This window comes from Rutidosis leptorrhynchoides, chromosome 1, assembly GCF_046630445.1.
Source record: "Rutidosis leptorrhynchoides isolate AG116_Rl617_1_P2 chromosome 1, CSIRO_AGI_Rlap_v1, whole genome shotgun sequence".
Lineage (NCBI taxonomy): Eukaryota > Viridiplantae > Streptophyta > Magnoliopsida > Asterales > Asteraceae > Rutidosis > Rutidosis leptorrhynchoides.
Window position 1 is genome coordinate 491,794,868 of NC_092333.1, and position 22,170 is coordinate 491,817,037.

Here is a 22,170-nt window from a genome sequence, read left to right on the forward strand (position 1 = left end):
ACTTGATTATCATGCATGGATTGGATCTCGTTGTCCATAGCCTCCTTCCATTTGACAGACTCGGGGCCTGTCATTTCTTCCTGATAGGTAATAGGTTCATCAGAATCTATATTTTTGTCATCACCCTCAAATATGTGTAAACTATATTTCTTTGTTGTTCGACGCACTCTATCAGATCTACGTATGGGTGGTGGATGTAGGACAGTTTCTCTTTCAACTGCAGGCTCGTCGACCTCTTGAGGAGAATCGGTTCCAATATCGGTTTCCATGTCGGTTGATTCTTGAATTTCTTCAAGGTCAATTTTGCTCCCACTGGTTCCTTTTGATATGAGATCCTTTTCAAGGAAGACTCCCCTTCGGGACACAAAGACTTTGTTCTCAGTAGGGTTGTAAAACAAATATCCAAAAGAATCAGTCGGGTAACCAACAAATAAACACTTTTCGGATCTGAGTTCAAGTTTATCTTGAGCTTCACGACGAACGTAAGCCTCACAACCCCAGATTCTTAGATATGAGAGAGACACAGTTTTACCATGCGATATCTCATAAGGTGTTTTAGAAACTTTCTTGGTTGGGATGAGGTTAAGGATCCTTGCGGCAGTTTGTAGGGCATAACCCCAAAAACTGATTGGAAGCTTTGTGCGGCTCATCATGGATCGAACCATATCAAGTAATGTTCGATTCTTCCTTTCAGCCACACCATTATGTTGTGGTGTTCTAGGAGGAGCTAATTGTGAGATTATCCCACAACCCCGTAGATGATCACGAAATTCATCATTAAGATATTCACCACCTCTATCAGATCGGAGAATCTTAATTCTTTTGTTCAGTTGATTTTCTACTTAATTTTGGTATGCCTTGAACACTCCCAAAGTTTCAGACTTTTGTTTAATTAAATAAACATAACCATATCTACTGAAGTCATCAGTAAATGTAACGAAGTATCGTTCATTGTGTCTAGTAGGCGATCTGTACGAACCGCACACATCAGTGTGTACCAACCCCAATAGATCCTTATCCTGTTCACAGTTTCCTGTGAAAGATGCCTTTGTCATTTTTCCTGATAAGCAAGATTCACATTCATCATACGATATTATATCAAATGATTCTAGAATTCCATCTGACTGGAGTTTGGCTATGCGTTTCTTGTTTATGTGGCCTAAACGACAATGCCATAGATATGTTTTATGTGGCCTAAATTGAACTATCATTTAGCTTTGCTGTGGTTTCTAAGATTCCTTTACAAGGACTAGCCTTGAAATAAAACATCCCATTTTTGTGAACAAGTATTGATCCATTATCAAAACTAAAATCAAAACCATCATTAAATAATGCATCAAAAGATATAATATTTTTTGCCATTTCGGCACTGTAGCAAACATTAGATAAAACAATACATAGACCAGTATCAAAAGAAAGCTTGTATTCTCCAATCATGTTAACAGAGGCAACGTTCTTATTCCCCATGATTAGATTGAGCTCTCCGATCTTCAGCTTCCTACTTCTTGTGAGTCCCTGCACATTTGTACAAATGTAAGTACCACATCCTGTGTCCAATACCCAGGAATTAGAAATAGTAGTATTGTTTAGTTCAATCATGAACAAACCTGAAGGTACATCGACACCCTTAGCCCGTAGTTCATTAAGTTCCTTCAAGTACTTAGTACAATTGCGCCTCCAATGTCCTTTATCCCCACAATGGAAGCATATTGCTTCTTCAGGAGACTTGGTTTGCGGGATCTTTGAAGTAGAAGAGTTAGCAATGCCCTTAGGTTTAGGTTTGAAGTTGGAGGTGCCAACCTTACCCTTGCCCTTGTTCTTGCCCTTTGCTTTGTTTTTCTTCTTCTTGATCCCACTTTCACGAATGGCTAGAATGGTAGTTGCGGGTTTAGCTTTGGCCATGTTAGCCTCGGTGGTTTTCAACATGCCATGGAGCTCCATGATTGTTTTCTCCATATTGTTCATATTATAGTTCATAATGAATCCTTCATATGCACTAGTCAGCGAGTTCAGGATAAAATCCGTTGCAAGCTCTTGACTTATGGAAAACCCAAGGTGCTCCAGCCGGTCTATGTACCCTTTCATTTGTAGTACATGGACACTAACGCTACTTCCCGTTGCCATTTTGCAAGATACGAGAGCTTTCACGGTGTCAAACCTCTCTTGCTTTGCTTGTTGTTGTAACATATCCTTTAGTTGGTTAAGCATGTCGTACAACCCTAAGCTCTCCATGCACTTTTGGAGCTCTGGAGACATGGTCGCCAACATCAAGCATGCTACCTCATTAGACTCGGAACGCCGTTTTTCAAACTCGTCCCTAGCCGCTTGAGTAGCTCTCGATCCGGGTTCTGCCGGTAAGGGTTCCTCAATTGCCCTGATCTTTCCTTCCATCCTAAGAGCAATTCTTAGGTTGTGAAGCCAGTCCATGTAGTTCAAGCCCGTAAGCTTGTCCTTTTTGAGGAGCCCTTTAAGGCAGAAATTAGTGATCGATGACGGAGTAGGATTTGTGTTTGTTGCAGAAATCTATCATATTTTTAAAGTAAGTTGTATTAGTTAGTTTGATATGTTTAATCTTTGTTAAGATAATTACCCAAGTGTGTTCAATATTCAAACAATTATAATTAACAAGGCTAAGATCCATATTTCACTTATGGTAACGACGGGTTTACCGCGGATCGCCAATCATAAGCTATTTAGGTAGGTAACTATATTACCAATTTCATCCATTATGAAATTCTTAGGTTCTGCAGGATTTAGTGATAATCAATTATTTCACTTGGCATGTTTAATCCCTTCTACGCTAATCCTTCCTCGTGGCGGGTTTGCAGTGAACCACGATTTCAAATTGTAAACCGTCCGTGATAGATACACGTGAAATTCGGCCCAAGACTCCCGGGTATCACGAAATTCACCTCACCCTTCCCAACACCCAATTAAAGTCTGGCCCAAGACTCTCGGGTATCGCGAACTCTAACAGGTAGAAGGTTCAGATGTGTGTACTACTCATGGGTAGCGTAAAGTTTACATTTAAAACGGCGTTTTGTTTTCTTTTAGCAAAAGTTGTTTATTCCATTTTAAAACATTTGCTAATTATGTATTGCATGTTGCGTTTGTTAAACTAATTTTAACCAAACCATTTTAAGTGATTATTGTCTTTTGTTTCTATACTAATTTTCTATCTAGCATGGCATAGACAAATAAGAACACAATAATAATCATGACACGCAATTATCGGTAGTATGCCTAAAATACTATGCGTTTTTCGGTGAGCCAACACACGAAAAAATGGGGTCAACTAGGGACAAAACCATGTGTGAGAATCGGCTCCCACTAAAACCGCCATCTCCATTAAATGCTCGGATGGGCCGCCTTGTGAACATCATCTTCGTGATTCCAATCTTGGTTGCATTATTTTATAAAATAACTATTCTATTTTCTATACTACTACAAATACAATATGAAAAAGAAATACGACATGCAAGTCGTTTAATAATTGTTACATTCATCCCGAATAAATAAAAAAGACGACATGCAAGTCGTTTAATAAATTATTACATTCATCCCGAATAAATAATAAATTAAATCACACAACCAAACATTCACACAAGGGTGTTATAGAGGCAAATACTACCGATTTCATACAACAATCATATACATTACAAATGGAGTGTTAAACATCCATTTTATGAAACATGTTTCCATAAGGATTGATTTAAACAACACTTAATGGCACATAACAAATATCAATCCTTGTTTACATAACTTATGTATATAAACCCACTTCATATTTTGTAAGTATGGTTTTCATGCCAAAACCATCCAAACAAACATATTAAGTGAATTAAAACATGTTGGAGATTTATCCACATTAACAAAGCATAAAGTCTAAAATTAAAAATTTTAATTTTCTCATTTTATGTAAAACATGAATATAATTTATGTACTTTATTTTCCTAAACTTTGAATCACTTTTAGTCAACATGCAAGTTACCTTATCAAATTTTCGAATTTTGGCAGATTCATACATGCAACTTCAGATGGTCATATCTTACTCATTTCTAGTCCGTTTTCGATGAATTTTTTTTTCAAATTTAAGTTCTTTCAGTTAGATTTCAAATGCAATTGGTCTCATACAATAATATTGAGTTTAATGCCCCGTAATAGTCCATCAAAGACGGACTGTCCAAGCTGGAAAAAATTTCTTAAATGACAAAAATGAGTTTAACTCATTTTACATTTTGCCAAAATTCAAGATTCAAATTAGTATTTAGGAAACATAAAACATAAATCATGATACTTTTTTTGCATGTTTGTTATGCATGATCATCTCCAAGAATCATGCACAACGCATCCATCAAAACTAAATATCATAAGAAAAGCTTGCTAAAACTTGTACAAGATGGCTCTGATACCACTGTTGGAGTATGATACAAATTCAAAGCGAGCGGAAGCATTTTTAAAACTTTAAAAAAACATACTCTTCCACGGATCATTGTACAAAACTTTAACAAACAAAATAAATTAACGAAACTGAACAAGAGAAGATTAGAATACAACCTTTGTAGCCTTTTGAAAATCGAATTTGAAAACTCAAAGAAGAGTTCCTCTAAACGGTAGATACCCAAAGTTCCAACCTTGTTTCGATCTATACCTTCTATTTAACGAATCTTTTCTTCTTCCTTATTTCCACCAAAATCGAACCCAATTATAGATTTCAAGTATTTTGGTTACTTGAAAATGAGAAAGAAAATAGCATTTTGTATGTGTGTTTTGTATCTTTTGTATATATTTCCAATACCAAGACTTGGTATTATATATTACATAATTGATACAATAATACATATAGTACAAATATAATAAATGAAGATTTGAAAAGATTTGCAAAATCAAATCTTTATATAAAATAAGATTTACAAAATCAAATCATATTTTATAAATCAAATCAAATCTTATATCTTATATAAAATATGATTTGCAAAATCTAATCAAATCTCTACATATTTAGATTTGTAAGTATATGTAAACACATAAAAAAATTACTTAATTTATTAAACCATTAACTAATGATTAATAAATTAATTCCCGATTAGAAGGTATATCAAACAATTTACGATTGGCCATTGTGTGTGACCGAATAGGATAAATGGACTTTTATTACTTAATGTCATGGGCATATCTTCGAAATATATCTACCACGGTCGAACCGTTGCCAACCCGAGAACATATTTCCAACAATCTTGACCAACCCACCATCCCGCCCATAAATGCTCTTTATTATGGAGACCCAAAACGCGTTTTTTTTTTCAATTCTAAAATGCCACCACCATTTTACCAACGGTGCAAGATTTTTTGCTTTGAGGGACCCGATATTTAAACCCCCACCCTCTTATGGAAGTAATATTGTTTCCCATTTTACCCATGAGATTTTCGAATTTTAACCGGACCCGCCCCAAAAAGCTTACGTCTCAAATCTTCTAGTAATTTGATGACACACGATGGAGCACGAAATATGGAGAAGGTGTACAACGGAAGATTACTAAGTACCGATTTGATTAAGGTTATATGACCTTCAAACAACATCGGTCTTGCTTTACAATCCACTAATTTAATTTATTTCGAAATTTTTCTATGAAAGGCTCTCAATCTCGAGCGTTATTCATTTTTTGGCCTATTGGGAGCCCGAGGTATGAGAAAAGGAATGATCCCACACGACATCCAATGTAATTAGCCATTTGTTCAATGCATGCCTTTTGAACACCAATACCATAAAGACAACTTTTTGTGAAGTTTACTTTCTAACCCGAGAATTCTTCAAAACACTTCAGGAGCTTGGAAAGGCTACTAATGTTCTTTCTACTCCACTCCCCGAAGAAGAATGTATCATCGGCATATTGAAGATGCGAGACTATGATTTTATCATTTCCAACTTCTAAACCTATGACTATAGATGCGTGACTATAGAATTGTAAGAGTTCGAACCTACAACTTTTGATGTTTTGATGCAAGATGTCATTTCCCATTACCAATTGAGTAACACGTTATTGACCATACAATAAATGTTTTAAAACCCTTTTTTTTAAAAGCAAGGTAGAACTTTTATTACTCGAGATATATAATTACATGTATTGTAGCACACATCTATACAATGAGGATTGAAACAAGAAACTTAATAGGAATAATGTTACAATAATAAAGGCGCCGGTTGTAGCATATACAAATGGGAATTGTGATGCCAGGAGGGTACTTGCGAGAGCAAGCTGAGATGGCCATAGATACAGTGCTGAACAAGCAGCGACAAAGCAAAAATGGACAGCCCAATTAAACCCCAACATCATGAAACCCATCTGATAAGACCGCAAACCGCCCAAAGAATCAAGGGATGCTTAACCAATGCCGACTCTCTGTTGGGGTGAACACACAAAGAAGGAAGGGTTGATTAGCCATTGGTACCATACAAGTGATGTTTTTTTTAAAACGTTTGGAAATTCAACTAAAGCTTAAAGTTTGTATTTCGGTAAGAATTGTAGCCGGAACCCATTCCTTTTTGGAGAAGATCTTGAGATTTCTGTATTTCCATAGGATGTAGCCACATCAGTATATCTAGATCCGATTTGTGGCTTAACCACTTAATCTGCCATGTCACCATGATTTTACATGTATCAGTATATCTATACTATGTGGTGCAAGGTTTACACTCCTATATTAGTATATACATGTTTATGGTTGAAAAGCATGAATATAAAAACAAAGTTGTTTTAACGTTGAACTTAATAATGATGAATGAAAAGTCATTTGTTGCATCACACGTTCTCTAAAGCATTAATAATGCATATGGAATGTGTAGAAAATCGAAGCTAATTCGTTTTCTTTTTTTCTTGATTCATATTGTCAATTTGTCATCCATGTGGCTATAAAAAGTTGGGCAACACAAGTCACTACTATCCATGTGATTCTTATGGTATTTATTAGGTACAATACAACTATCATATATCATCTAATAATATATATATATATATATATATATATATATATATATATATATATAACTTAATAATTATTCTATATATTTATAAGTGACATTTTTTGCTTGAATGTTGATAATAGATGTTAGTTAAGTTTGTTTGATGCAAAATAAATGCTACATATATGTTATATTAGTTTCATGAGCCTTCAGTCGACCGGAAACGACTCGAAAATAATCGATTTTGGGTTAAAACCCCTCCAAACAGCGTCCTAGCACTGATGAACTACATCAGTATGGATACATGATGTATCCGTAAGGATACGAGTTCATCCGTACGGATACGGGTGCATCCATACGGATCAGGTCAGTTAGCTTTTTGTGAAATTGGTTTTGGTCGTAACTTTCAACCGTAACTCCATTTTTGATAAATATACTATCTTTGGAATCGTATTGACGTCTACTTTTCAATGGTAAGGTTTTAAAAAATGTAAAATCAAACTTTAAATGGAATGTGATATTCCGTGTATGTCTTGTTTCGCATGCATATAAATGATGATATTGAATGGACAGTTAGTAGACTTGTCAAATAGCAAATATAGAGTTGCATGAATGAATTTATAGTATGATTTGGCAGTCACATGGTTTGAATATAATGATGTAAATTGGTATGTTATTATATATTGTACAAAGTGTTGTGATATTGCATTATCGATCTATGTTTAGATTTTTTTTTTCTGAAAAGCAAGTAAGACTTGTTACAAGGCCCTATTGTTCTATACAGAGTTTTTCTACTATACAGAACTATATAAAACGAAATTCTATATCATTCAAGGAAATAGGGCCCATCAACACAACGGCACTTGAAAAGATGAGCTGAGATATAATAACCATAAAGTACCGCCAATGCGATGACAAAGTTGGATATTACATCTCATTTAACCAAGTGTAGATGGGGGCCTACCCGAGAATGCTATAGAAAGTACATGTATTCAGTCGAGTTATAACCGTGGAGGGTCTTCGGTTCCAGGTAGCCAATACCCGTACGTTGTACGATCGATGATGTGTAGAAGGAGGGGTTTAAGACCCATTGGTTCCACTCAATTGGAGACTTTTTTACTCTTTTGGAGATCCATGCGAAAGTTTGGGTTTGAATCTCGGAGACGATATTATCGATGACCCATTCTTTTTTGTTAAAGACTTTATTGTTTCGATGTTTCCAAATTATGTATCTTGAAGCCCATTCGGTTGCTTGCCAAATATATGTTCCAAGGTTTGATGATGTAAATGATTGGTTGCTTGCGATTAAGTCTTGAAAAGAGTTGAAGGTGTTAATAGGAAGGTTCCACCATTTGAGTATTGAAGCCCAAACATTTGTTGTATTTGAATAATTAAAGAGTATGTGTTCTATGGATTCGACTTGGTTGTTACATAATGGATAAAGGAGTGAATCGAGGTCGACATTGTGCTTGTCAAGCTACTCGAGTTGGAATTCGACCGAATAGAGTGCGCCATATGAATATGTTAATTTTTTGTGGTATAAGTTTGTTTCTCAGCTTTGAAAAGGGTTGGCTATAGTTTCGAGTTTTAGATTATCTAGAATTGTGGCGAGGGCTTTAGTAGTGAATATGTCGACTTGATCTAGGCACCATTTCCAAGTGTCGGGTGATATTGGCTAAAAAGTCACGTTTTTACCCCGGTATTACGGCCCAAAAACAATAAAGTACCAAACTTTATTGCCAAAATACCCGCTTCGTTGGTTAAAATTGAAGAACAAGAAGAATCAAGTAAATCGGAGCTAAAACGAAGATGCTAGAGCGAAAACGGTGAAAGACAAGAAATCAAGTTACGATCCAGCAAATCAGCAAGCCAAACGGGTTGCCAAATGGCTTTCCTGGCTTGTAAAGGGCCTACCACACGCCCAGATCAAACGGGCATGTTAAACGGGCTGGCCTGGCAAACGGCCCCAGCAAACGGCCTGCCAAACGGCTTGCCAAACGGCCTGCCAGTCGTTTGCAGGCAAATTTCAAGCTTATTTAAAGGGTCTTTGTCATTCATTCCAACACATACTTCAATTCACTTCTTTCTCTCTCTTGTAAAATATTAGTCATACTCTCAAGGCTTTCGACTCCGTGCGAGAAACCTAGTACCTGGAGAAGAACGCCGAAGATTGTATTAGGAGTGGTCTGGAGTTTAAAGTTGTCACTTTTGTATTCAGAACTCATTTAATCTACTGGTACTTCTATCCTTTGTCTTTATATAATGTTTTCCATTATTATGCTTTGTGATACTGTTACCATGATTAGCGAGTAGTTATAATTAGTGTATGTTATGACGTAGTCAGTTATAATGCCTAAATTATATTCTGGTTTGTGCATGTTGTCAAAATGTTTTCCGTTTAGGCTTTGAACTCAATCACTTTTCGAACTAATAGAACGTAGTTATTGGCTCTGTTATTGGGAAGTCGCGAACCCCGATTCAGAGTACACTATCTGTGTCACCCCTTGGTAAGAGAAGTCTATCGGATACAATGTGAGTTTGACTGAGGCACACAGATTGTAGTAAGTCTACCGAGCTTGGATTCCGACTGAGGACTCTTTCGTAGTGAAACATCTAACTAGACCCCTAGTACATTGTCGGTCCTAGACCATGCTAGTGTAGTCACCAAGCATATAAACTTCGTACGTGCACGCTGAAGCACAACGATTGTTGTAAGCTGTACCTCTGCTAAGTAAGGCCATGGAACACGGTTAGTGCTGACTAGTACACTTCACCATAACTCGATCTCAAGCATTGCACCCCCTTTGAGGGATTCTTGGTTAATTAATGAACTGTTTGTTCGAACACATAAAGGATTGGATCGTTAGGATAACCGAACATGTTCATGGAAGTCAACTTGACTTGGCCATGGTGTTCTTTTAGGTTGAACTCTTTTTAAGGGCCTAACTATCTTTTAAAACCAATCATTAACGAAAGCATCGAGGCACATCACGTCTCTCAGATATGGAAAACCATGTATCCTATTATGCTTTAGAAAGTTTAGACCATTATGGAATGTTAATACGTCACCCAACCGAGTCAATCAATTGGATGAGCCATCTTAATGTGTATGCCTGTAGTCAGACTGCACAGGTGTCAGGGGTAAGGGACGTTACTGTCTATTCCAAATCTTCAAGCATATCGTATTACCCAGTAACATGTCTTATGACAGGGGCGTTTAGGACTAGTGTAATGAATACAAGGTCACTGCCTATTCATGAGCCAGCATTCCATAATCTCAGTAAAAGTAACTGAAGAAATCATAACTTGCACTTGTTTTAGCCTTATCTGAATTACAAATTTTATCGTATTTACTTTACTTTATCTTATAAACTAGAAAACCTAAAATTTGGTAACAAACCACTACTCCTGCACTTTAGAATTATCTTAAAGCTTTAGATATAGGTTCGATTCTACTGATATCTTAAAAATACGACTCTAGGTCATACTTCCCTTACTCATAATAAGGAGTAGTAAGATTTAGGTCCCGCTAAATATAAATTTAAAACTATTGCTCCCTCTCTTGGTAGTTGATTCTAACGCCTTGCGGCCTAATGACACCGCATAAACAAAACCGTCAGTTTTGGACATATCATCGGGCTTATCGGTTAAACTGATCGATGCTATAAGATTATTAAGTTCCGTAAATTCATTTAGAACCTGTCCATTAGGCGTACAGGTCCAATTCCATGAGGTATTTACGGCTAGATTGTTGATTGAGATTCGATCCGACACCATTGCATCTTTGTTTGATTCGAGCATGTAAAGTCTACGAAATTGTGTGCAGAATTTTTCCGTTCCACACCAATTATCAAGCCAAACTTTGATGTTGTTGCCATTTCCGATGCTCTTGGTGATTGATGATGAGAAGTGTGCGCCTATGTTATCCGCGATTTTCCCGGCTTTGATTATCTCGTTCCAAATTGTGCAACCTGAAATATTTCTAGATAAAACGTTAGAATAACCCCCCCCCCCCCCCCATATGCTTCATATGATTTTAACTCGAAGTGCATTTTTTTCGTTATGAAATCTCCACCACCATTTGCATAGTAGTGATACATTTTTGCTCATTAAAGATCCGATGTTCAACCCACCTTTATCATAAGGTAATAAAACGTGTTCCCATTTAATCCAATTTATTTTATTTTCAGTATCCGAACAGCCCCGAAATAATTTTCTTCTTTTAGTTTCGAGTGTATTAATTGTTTTAACTGGATCGTGAAATAAGGAGAAGTAGTATAATGGAAGGCTAGATAGGACGGATTTAATTTAAGTAAGACGGCCACAGTATGATACGGATTTAGCCTTCCAATTGGAGAGTCGCTTGTCGACTTTTTCAATTACAGGTTGCCACGATGCGGCTTTAGTTGTGGGGATGCCAATTGGTAGTCCAAGATAAGTGAACGGGGTTGTACCTGCCGAACAATTGATAAAATTTGCCATTTCTTTGACCTCATTTTTTGGAACCCCGATACCGTACACGTTACTTTTTTATAAGTTTTCTTTTAGACCGGATATGTTTTCGAAGCATTTTAATAGTTTGGACACGTTTTTTGCATTGCGTTTGCTCCACTCACCAAAAAAGATCCTGTCATCAGCATAATGGAAATGGGAGACCACGATCTTATCGTGACTGACACAAATACCACGGAATTGGTCGTTTGTGATTGCACGTTTGGCAAGGATGTTGAGACCTTCCGCTGCCATGATGAAAAGAAAGGGGGAAATCCCGGATTCAATTAACAACATAGGGTTAACCAATTCAAAAGAAACAACCAACCCTTTCGCTATCGTTGCCCACCTTATCCACCTCAATAATTTCAATTAAACTACGATCAACTACTTCCACTCACTGGTCCGCCAGCTGAGGAAAATTCCCCAACCACCCAGATTACAAAAGTAACCAACCCTACTCTCGGAGCTGATGATCAGTTGACACAGTTCATCCAAGGATAACAACAGCTAAATCAGAGAACTGCATCTAGACAAGACCAGATGGAGATACTAATGAGAAATCAATTGGCTCTGCTCAAAAGTCTAGAAACGCAGCTCGAACAGTTATCACAACCCTTTGAAACGCGACCACAAGGAAGGCTACCTAGTAATACTATCCAAAATCCCCATATAGAGGAAGCTAAGCAAATGGATTCAGTAATCCCAGAAGAAGAACCACGGAGAAGGTCAGCTAGGCTCAAGAACAAATCGACATATACTCAGAAGCTGTCCACTGCAACTCCAGTTCGTGTACCTTACCCTGGAAGGCTACAGGAGGAACCATCCAAGCTTGATTTCTTCAAACTCGATGGAAGATTCCTGGACACCGTATCCAAAGTGCCTGATGTTATGCGAGGTGTATATAAAATAGCTATTAAATTTTACAAGAAAATACTATAAAATACGATACAATTTTACACAAGATATTTATTTATTTAGAGAATGGATATACTTAAACCTTGCTACAACACTTATAGGAAGTGTACCTAATCGTACAGTAGTGTAGTTTTTAGTAAGTCCGGTTCGTTCCACAGGGAAAATCTTTAAACAAAGCTTAACGTTATATTAGTTTTATTTTATAAAAATACAAATATATATATAAGTAATATTATTATTATAAAGGGGGGTTTTTACCGTTTAATGACCGGTTTGTCGATTTTAAAACTTTAGTCGCAGTTAAAACAAAATGTAAAATATTAAATAAATAAAAGACTTAATTTAAAGCATAAAGTAAATAACGATAATGAAATTGCGAATAATAAAAGTGCGATAAAATAAACTTGCGATAATTAAAAAGTACGATAATTAAAAGTACAATTAAATACAATAACAATAAATAAAAGTGCTATAATTAGAAGTGCAATTAAATATAAAATAAAGGGAATTAAATATGAAATAAAAGAATTATGCTTATTTAAACTTCCGTAATCATGATGTTTGACGTGTTGATTTTAGTTTTATGCTCATGGGTTAATTGTCCTTTGTCCTGGATTATTTAATATGTCCGTCTGGTTTTTGTCCATAACAGTCCATCAGTCATAAATATAAATTGCGAGTGTCCTCGTCAAATTATCCTTATACCCGAAGTTAAATATTCCAACTAATTGGGGACTTAAACTGTAACAAGATTTTAATACTTTGTTTAATAATTACACCAGGTTATCGACTGCGTGTAACCCAAGGTTTTAATACTCTGTTATCAATTATGCCAAGTGTCCTTGTACATAATTTCACCCCTGTTTTAATAATTCTAGTGGCGATTAATCCATTCCCGTGTCCGGTTAAATGAACGATTATTCGTACATATAAATACCCCGTCCATCGTGTCCGATTGAGTGTATATGGTTATTTATAGGGACGTCCAATTGTGAATCTTTATATTAAAATTAACAAACTATCATTTAGTTAAACAAATATAAAGCCTATTAATAACCCATAGTCTAATTTCCACAAGTGTCGTTCTTTTGTCCAAACCCCAATTATGGTACAAAGCCCAATTACCCAATTTTAGTAATTAGCCCAACATCATGATTACTTCGTTTTAAATAAGCATAATAATAACTTAGCTACGAGACATTAATGTAAAAAGGTTGAACATAACTTACAAGGATTAAAAATAGCGTAGCGTTACACGGACAGAATTTCGACTTACACCCTTACAACATTTGCTAACATACCCTTATTATTAGGATTAAAATTAAAATTAAAATTAAAATATAAATTATAAATATAAATATTACGTATAGATAGATGGATGAATATATATTGATATTTTTGCGATCAAACTGCGTTTGCTTTTATAGGTGGTTTCAGAATTTGGGGCTCCGCGACTCGCGACAATTTTTGCCTTCAAACTCCGCGAGTCGCGGAGTTTGATTTTCCAGCTCACCAACTTTGGAGTCTTTCTTTGCCGACGAATTTTTAATATATTATAATATTTAAATAATTATAAGAATTATTTAAATATTATATTATATTTATGTGCATAGTTGACTCGTAATTTTTAGTCCGTTGCGTCGAGCGTTGAGAGTTGACTCTGGTCCCGGTTCCGGATTTTCGAACGTCCTTGCGTACAATTTAATATCTTGTACTTTGCGTTTTGAATCTTGTACTCTTGTAATTTCGAGACGTTTCTTATCAATAATTGGAACCTCTTTGATTGTATTTTGTACTTTTGAGCTTTTTGGTCGTTTGCGTCTTCAATTCGTCGAATCTGTCTTTTGTCTTCACCTTTTATTATTTAAACGAATATCACTTGTAAATAGAACAATTGCAACTAAAAGCTTGTCTTTCTTGAGGAATAATGCTATGAAATATATGTTCGTTTTTAGCATTATCAAATATTCCCACACTTGAGCGTTGCTTTTCCTCAAGCAATATAATCTTGAAATACTAGAATCACTTCTTTATTCTTCACACTTTGTACATCAGTGATTTCTATACGGCGGTATAAACAATGGTAGTAACGATATGGTTTACAGTCCCACATGACTATAAAAATTTAGATCCATTAAGGAAATTGGATCTTTATGAAAACATTTGATCTTTTGAAAATTAAATCTAGTTTTTACCCTAGATAAGTTTTCCGGAATAACCCTTCACCGGTGTTTGCAAAATATTTTTGTGGGTTTGGTGGGTTTCATATTTGAAAATTTTAGCTCAAAACTTATGGTTTTGTGTCACCCACTTGCTAACCTTGTATTAGGAAAGCAACATGTAGTGACCCGAACTTTTCCATGTTTATATATATTAATTGAGATTGATATTTACATGATTAAATGTTTCCAACATGTTAAGCAATCAAACTTGTTAAGACTTGATTAATAGAAATATGTTTCATATAGACAATTGACCACCCAAGTTGACCGGTGATTCACGAACGTTAAAACTTGTAAAAACTATATGATGAAATATATATATGGATATATATATATATTTAACATGATACTATGATAAGTAAACATATCATTAAGTATATTAACAATGAACTACATATGTAAAAACAAGACTACTAACTTAATAATTTTTAAACGAGACATATATGTAACGATTATCGTTGTAAAGACATTTAATGTATATATATCGTATTAAGAGATATTCATACATGATAATATCATGATAATATAATAATTTAAAATCTCATTTGATATTATAAACATTGGGTTAACAACATTTAACAAGATCGTTAACCTAAAGGTTTCAAAACAACACTTACATGTAACGACTAACGATGACTTAACGACTCAGTTAAAATGTATATACATGTAGTGTTTTAATATGTATTTATACACTTTTGAAAGACTTCAATACACTTAACAAAATACTTCTACTAAACAAAAATGCTTACAATTACATCCTCGTTCAGTTTCATCAACAATTCTACTCGTATGCACCCGTATTCGTACTCGTACAATACACAGCTTTTAGATGTATGTACTATTGGTATATACACACCAATGATCAGCTCTTAGCAGCCAATGTGAGTCACCTAACACATGTGGGAACCATCATTTGGCAACTAGCATGAAATATCTCATAAAATTACAAAAATATGAGTAATCATTCATGACTTATTTACATGAAAATAAAATTACATATCCTTTATATCTAATCCATACACCAACGACCAAAAACACCTACAAACACTTTCATTCTTCAATTTTCTTCATCTAATTGATCTCTCTCAAGTTCTATCTTCAAGTTCTAAGTGTTCTTCATAAATTCTACAAGTTCTAGTTACATAAAATCAAGAATAATTTCAAGTTTGCTAGCTCACTTCCAATCTTGTAAGGTGATCATCCAACCTCAAGAAATCTTTTTTTCTTACAGTAGGTTATCATTCTAATACAAGGTAATAATCATATTCAAACTTTAGTTCAATTTCTATAACTATGACAATCTTATTTCAAGTGATGATCTTACTTGAACTTGTTTTCGTGTCATGATTCTGCTTCAAGAACTTTGAGCCATCCAAGGATCCGTTGAAGCTAGATCCATTTTTCTCTTTTCCAGTAGGTTTATCCAAGGAACTTAAGGTAGTAATGATGTTCATAACATCATTCGATTCATACATATAAAGCTATCTTATTCAAAGGTTTAAACTTGTAATCACTAGAACATAGTTTAGTTAATTCTAAACTTGTTCGCAAACAAAAGTTAATCCTTCTAACTTGACTTTTAAAATCAACTAAACACATGTTCTATATCTATATGATATGCTAACTTAATGATTTAAAACCTGGAGACACGAAAAACACCGTAAAACCGGATTTACGCCGTCGTAGTAACACCTCGGGCTGTTTTGGGTTAGTTAATTAAAAACTATGATAAACTTTGATTTAAAAGTTGTTATTCTGAGAAAATGATTTTTATTATGAACATGAAACTATATCCAAAAATTATGGTTAAACTCAAAGTGGAAGTATGTTTTCTAAAATGGTCATCTAGACGTCGTTCTTTCGACTGAAATGACTACCTTTACAAAAATGACTTGTAACTTATTTTTCTGACTATAAACCAATACTTTTTCTTTTTAGATTCACAAAATAGAGTTCAATATGAAACCATAGCAATTTGATTCACTCAAAACGGATTTAAAATGAAGAAGTTATGGGTAAAACAAGATTGGATAATTATTCTCATTTTAGCTACGTGAAAATTGGTAACAAATCTATTCCAACCATAACTTAATCAACTTGTATTGTATATTATGTAATCTTGAGATACCATAGACACGTATACAATGTTTCGACCTATCATATCGACACATCTATATATATATTTCGGAACAACCATAGACACTCTATATGTGAATGTTGGAGTTAGCTATACAGGGTTGAGGTTGATTCCAAAATATATATAGTTTGAGTTGTGATCAATACTGAGATACGTATACACTGGGTCATGGATTGATTCAAGATAATATTTATCGATTTATTTCTGTACATCTAACTGTGGACAACTAGTTGTAGGTTACTAACGAGGACAGCTGACTTAATAAACTTAAAACATCAAAATATATTAAAAGTGTTGTAAATATATTTTGAACATACTTTGATATATATGTATACATTGTTATAGGTTCGTGAATCAACCAGTGGCCAAGTCTTACTTCCCGACGAAGTAAAAATCTGTGAAAGTGAGTTATAGTCCCACTTTTAAAATCTAATATTTTTCGGATGAGAATACATGCATGTTTTATAAATGATTTACAAAATAGACACAAGTACGTGAAACTACATTCTATGGTTGAATTATCGAAATCGAATATGCCCCTTTTTATTAAGTCTGGTAATCTAAGAATTAGGGAACAGACACCCTAATTGACGCGAATCCTAAAGATAGATCTATTGGGCCTAACAAACCCCATCCAAAGTACCGGATGCTTTAGTACTTCGAAATTTATATCATATCCGAAGGGTGTCCTGGAATGATGGGGATATTCTTATATATGCATCTTGTTAATGTCGGTTACCAGGTGTTCACCATATGAATGATTTTTATCTCTATGTATGGGATGTGTATTGAAATATGAAATCTTGTGGTCTATTATTATGATTTGATATATATAGGTTAAACCTATAACTCACCAACATTTTTGTTGACGTTTTAAGCATGTTTATTCTCAGGTGATTATTAAGAGCTTCCGCTGTCGCATACTTAAATAAGGACGAGATTTGGAGTCCATGCTTGTATGATATTGTGTAAAAACTGCATTCAAGAAACTTATTTTGTTGTAACATATTTGTATTGTAAACCATTATGTAATGGTCGTGTGTAAACAGGATATTTTAGATTATCATTATTTGATAATCTACGTAAAGCTTTTTAAACCTTTATTGATGAAATAAAGGTTATGGTTTGTTTTAAAATGAATGCAGTCTTTGAAAAACGTCTCATATAGAGGTCAAAACCTCGCAACGAAATCAATTAATATGGAACGTTTTTAATCAATAAGAACGGGACATTTCAGTTGGTATCCGAGCGTTGGTCTTAGAGAACCAGAATTTTGCATTAGTGTGTCTTATCGAGTTTGTTAGGATGCATTAGTGAGTCTGGACTTCGACCGTGTTTACTTGAAAAATGATTGCTTAACAAATTTTGTTGGAAACTATATATTTTTAACATGTGAATATTATGTGATATATTAATCTCTTAACGTGTTTGATATTATGTGATAGATGTCTACCTCTAGAACAAGTCCCATTGACTCACCAAATAATAATGAAGAGTCAAAAGTAAATTGGAATGATTCGTGGACTGATTCACAAGTTCCCGAAGAGGAACCGGAAGAAGAGTCGGAATCGGAAGAAGAATCAGAACAGGAAGAAGAGGAACCGGAGGAGGAAATAGAACTGGTGGGGGAAATAATAAAACGGTTAAGTAAAAGAAAATCCTCAACCAACCGACCAAGGTTAATTATGGTCAATGGTGTTTCCGCCAAGGAAGCAAAATATTGGGAGGATTACCAATTCTCTGATGAATCGGATTTCGACGAGAATTCCGATGATGTTATAGAAATTACCCCAACTGAATTTAAAAAGGCAAAAGAAAATAATAAGGGAAAGGGCATAAAAATAGAGAAATCTAATTCCAACCCCGATGAACATTATATGTATCGTCAACCCCCGAAGTCCTTAAGTTGTAACAATGACCCAGGAACCTCTAAACCACCAGGTTTTTCTAAACCGTTGTGGAAAATAACAGCTAGTATTAGGGGAACATCATATATCCCTAGAAACTTGGCAAAACGAACCAAAACCGAAGAAGAAGAAACAAGAAAGTCGGAATAAGATAGTTGTATTCGTGTGGTGTAATATATGTAATATAGTGTGCTTATGCTTTATGATATATGTAAAAATTGCTTGTATTAATAAGTATTTTTTTTTATGAATCTAACTCTTGTCTATTTTACAGTATAAAAACACAAAATGGATAGACAACCCAATATTTTAAGAGACCTACCCGGAGACATGATTGATGAAATCTTGTCTAGAGTCGGTCAGAATTCTTCGACACAACTATTTAAGGCGAGATCAGTTTGTAAGACATTCGAAGAACGTTCCAAGAATGCTTTGGTTTATAAAAGGCTTTCGTTCGAAAGATGGGGGATATCACATTGGGAAATCCATAAGTTACGATGTGTTTACTTTGACGCATATATTGCGGGGAACCCAAATGCTATTTTACGAAATGGGTTAAGAAATTATTTTGACTCAATATATCCGAATATTGGACTTCGTGATTTAGAAAAAGCGGCTAACATGCAACATAAAGAAGCATGTTATGCTTACGGATTAGTAATGTTCGCTTCTCACCAAAGTGAGAACAAGAACATCGGGCTACAACTATTAAACAAAACATTCCCACAAGTGACGGAGTCGGTAATTGGGGTAAGAAATGAGGTTTTTAGATTGTTACGGGACTGTTGGACATTACGTAACCCTAATCCTTTTGACGACATTACAACACGCTGTCTTATCAACGGCCATAACGGTTATGTTCCACAAGACCAAGGATGGGAAGTAGTCCTAGTAAAACCAGAATGCATGACTTGTTTCTGGACGTATGAATTACGTGTCTTTATTGCCTTTGCTGAACGACTTGTGTACTAGCTAGAATTATCTTCACAACTATCTTGTATCAAAGTTATTACGTGCTATATTTCATGCTTTATGTAAAATAAGCGGTATTGTAAGTTTGTAAAATATTGTGTAAAAGTTTGAACGCGAAATATTATTATAATCAGTTTTTCATATAGAATTGTAGTAGTTGAATTGTATATTAGCTACTAAGTATGAACTTAACGGGTAGGTACTACCCGAATTTAAACTTATAAAACGCTAATATGAAGAAAAAGCTTTTATAAATGTGTTCATATTATGCTACGAAATACTATTAACTACTCTTAATATTCTGTATGATTAACTTGTTCCATTTGATAATTTTGAAGGAAATGGCACCGACTACTCGACACACCGTGAATATGAATGAAGAGGAATTCCGTACTTTTCTAGCTTCAAACATAGCCGCAGTACAGGCTGCGCTACATACCAACAATAACCTTGGATCTAACAGTACAGGAAATCGTGTAGGATGCACCTACAAAGAATTCACTGCCTGCAAACCTTTGGAATTTGATGGAACCGAAGGACCGATCGGATTGAAACGGTGGACCGAGAAGGTCGAATCGGTGTTTGCCATAAGTAAGTGTACTGAAGAGGACAAAGTGAAGTACGCTACGCATACCTTCACAGGTTCTGCGTTAACATGGTGGAATACCTATCTAGAGCAAGTGGGACAAGACGATGCGTACGCACTACCGTGGTCAGCATTCAAGCACTTGATGAACGAGAAGTACCGTCCCAGAACCGAGGTCAATAAGCTCAAGACAGAACTTAGAGGGTTACGAACCCAAGGATTTGATATTACCACGTACGAAAGACGATTCACAGAATTGTGCCTATTGTGTCCGGGAGCATTCGAAGATGAGGAAGAGAAGATCGACGCGTTTGTGAAAGGATTACCGGAAAGAATCCAGGAAGATATAAGTTCACACGAGCCCGCCTCCATACAACAGGCATGTAGAATGGCTCACAAACTAGTGAACCAGATTGAAGAAAGAATTAAAGAACAGACTGCTGAAGAGGCCAATGTGAAGCAAGTCAAAAGAAAGTGGGAGGAAAACGGTGATAAGAATCACCAATACAACAACAACAGCAATTACAACAATAATCGCAACAATTATCCCAACAATCGCAACATCAATCGCAACTACAACAAACGGCCCAACAACAACAACAACAACAGCAACTACAACAATCATCCCAACAACAATAATAACCGCAACAACAACAACAATCAGAAGCAGCTATGCCAAAGGTGTGAAAAGTATCACTCGGGGTTCTGCACCAAATTTTGCAACAAGTGTAAAAGAAATGGTCATAGCGCGGCGAAGTGTGAGGTCTACGGACCAGGGGTTAATAGAACGAAAGGAACAAATGGTGTCGGAACGAGTAATGGCGGAGCAAGTAGTGTCGGAGCAAGTTATGCCAATGTAGTTTGTTATAAATGTGGAAAACCGGGCCACATTATTAGAAATTGCCCGAACCAGGAGAACACGAATGGACAAGGCCGCGGAAGATTTTTCAATATTAATGCGGCAGAGGCACAGGAAGACCCGGAGCTTGTTACGGGTACGTTTCTTATTGACAATAAATCTGCTTACGTTTTATTTGATTCAGGTGCGGATAGAAGCTATATGAGTAGAGATTTTTGTGCTAAATTAAGTTGTCCATTGACGCCTTTGGATAGTAAATTTTTACTCGAATTAGCAAATGGTAAATTAATTTCAGCAGATAATATATGTCGGAATCGAGAAATTAAACTGGTTAGCGAAACATTTAAGATTGACTTGATACCAGTAGAGTTAGGGAGTTTTGATGTGATAATCGGTATGGACTGGTTGAAAGAAGTGAAAGCAGAGATCGTTTGTTACAAAAATGCAATTCGCATTATACGAGAAAAAGGAAAACCCTTAATGGTGTACGGAGAAAAGGGCAAAACGAAGCTACATCTTATTAGTAATTTGAAGGCACAAAAACTAATAAGAAAAGGTTGCTATGCTGTTCTAGCACACGTCGAGAAAGTACAAACTGAAGAAAAGAGCATCAATGATGTTCCCATTGCAAAAGAATTTCCCGATGTATTTTCAAAAGAATTACCGGGATTACCCCCACATCGATCCGTTGAATTTCAAATAGATCTTGTACCAGGAGCTGCACCAATAGCTCGTGCTCCTTACAGACTCGCACCCAGCGAGATGAAAGAACTGCAAAGCCAATTACAAGAACTTTTAGAGCGTGGTTTCATTCGACCAAGCACATCACCGTGGGGAGCTCCTGTTTTGTTTGTCAAGAAGAAAGATGGTACATTCAGGTTGTGTATCGACTACCGAGAGTTGAACAAACTTACCATCAAGAACCGCTACCCACTACCGAGAATCGACGACTTATTTGATCAACTACAAGGCTCGTCTGTTTATTCAAAGATTGACTTACGTTCCGGGTATCATCAAATGCGGGTGAAAGAAGATGATATTCCAAAGACTGCTTTCAGAACACGTTACGGTCATTACGAGTTTATGGTCATGCCGTTTGGTTTAACTAATGCACCAG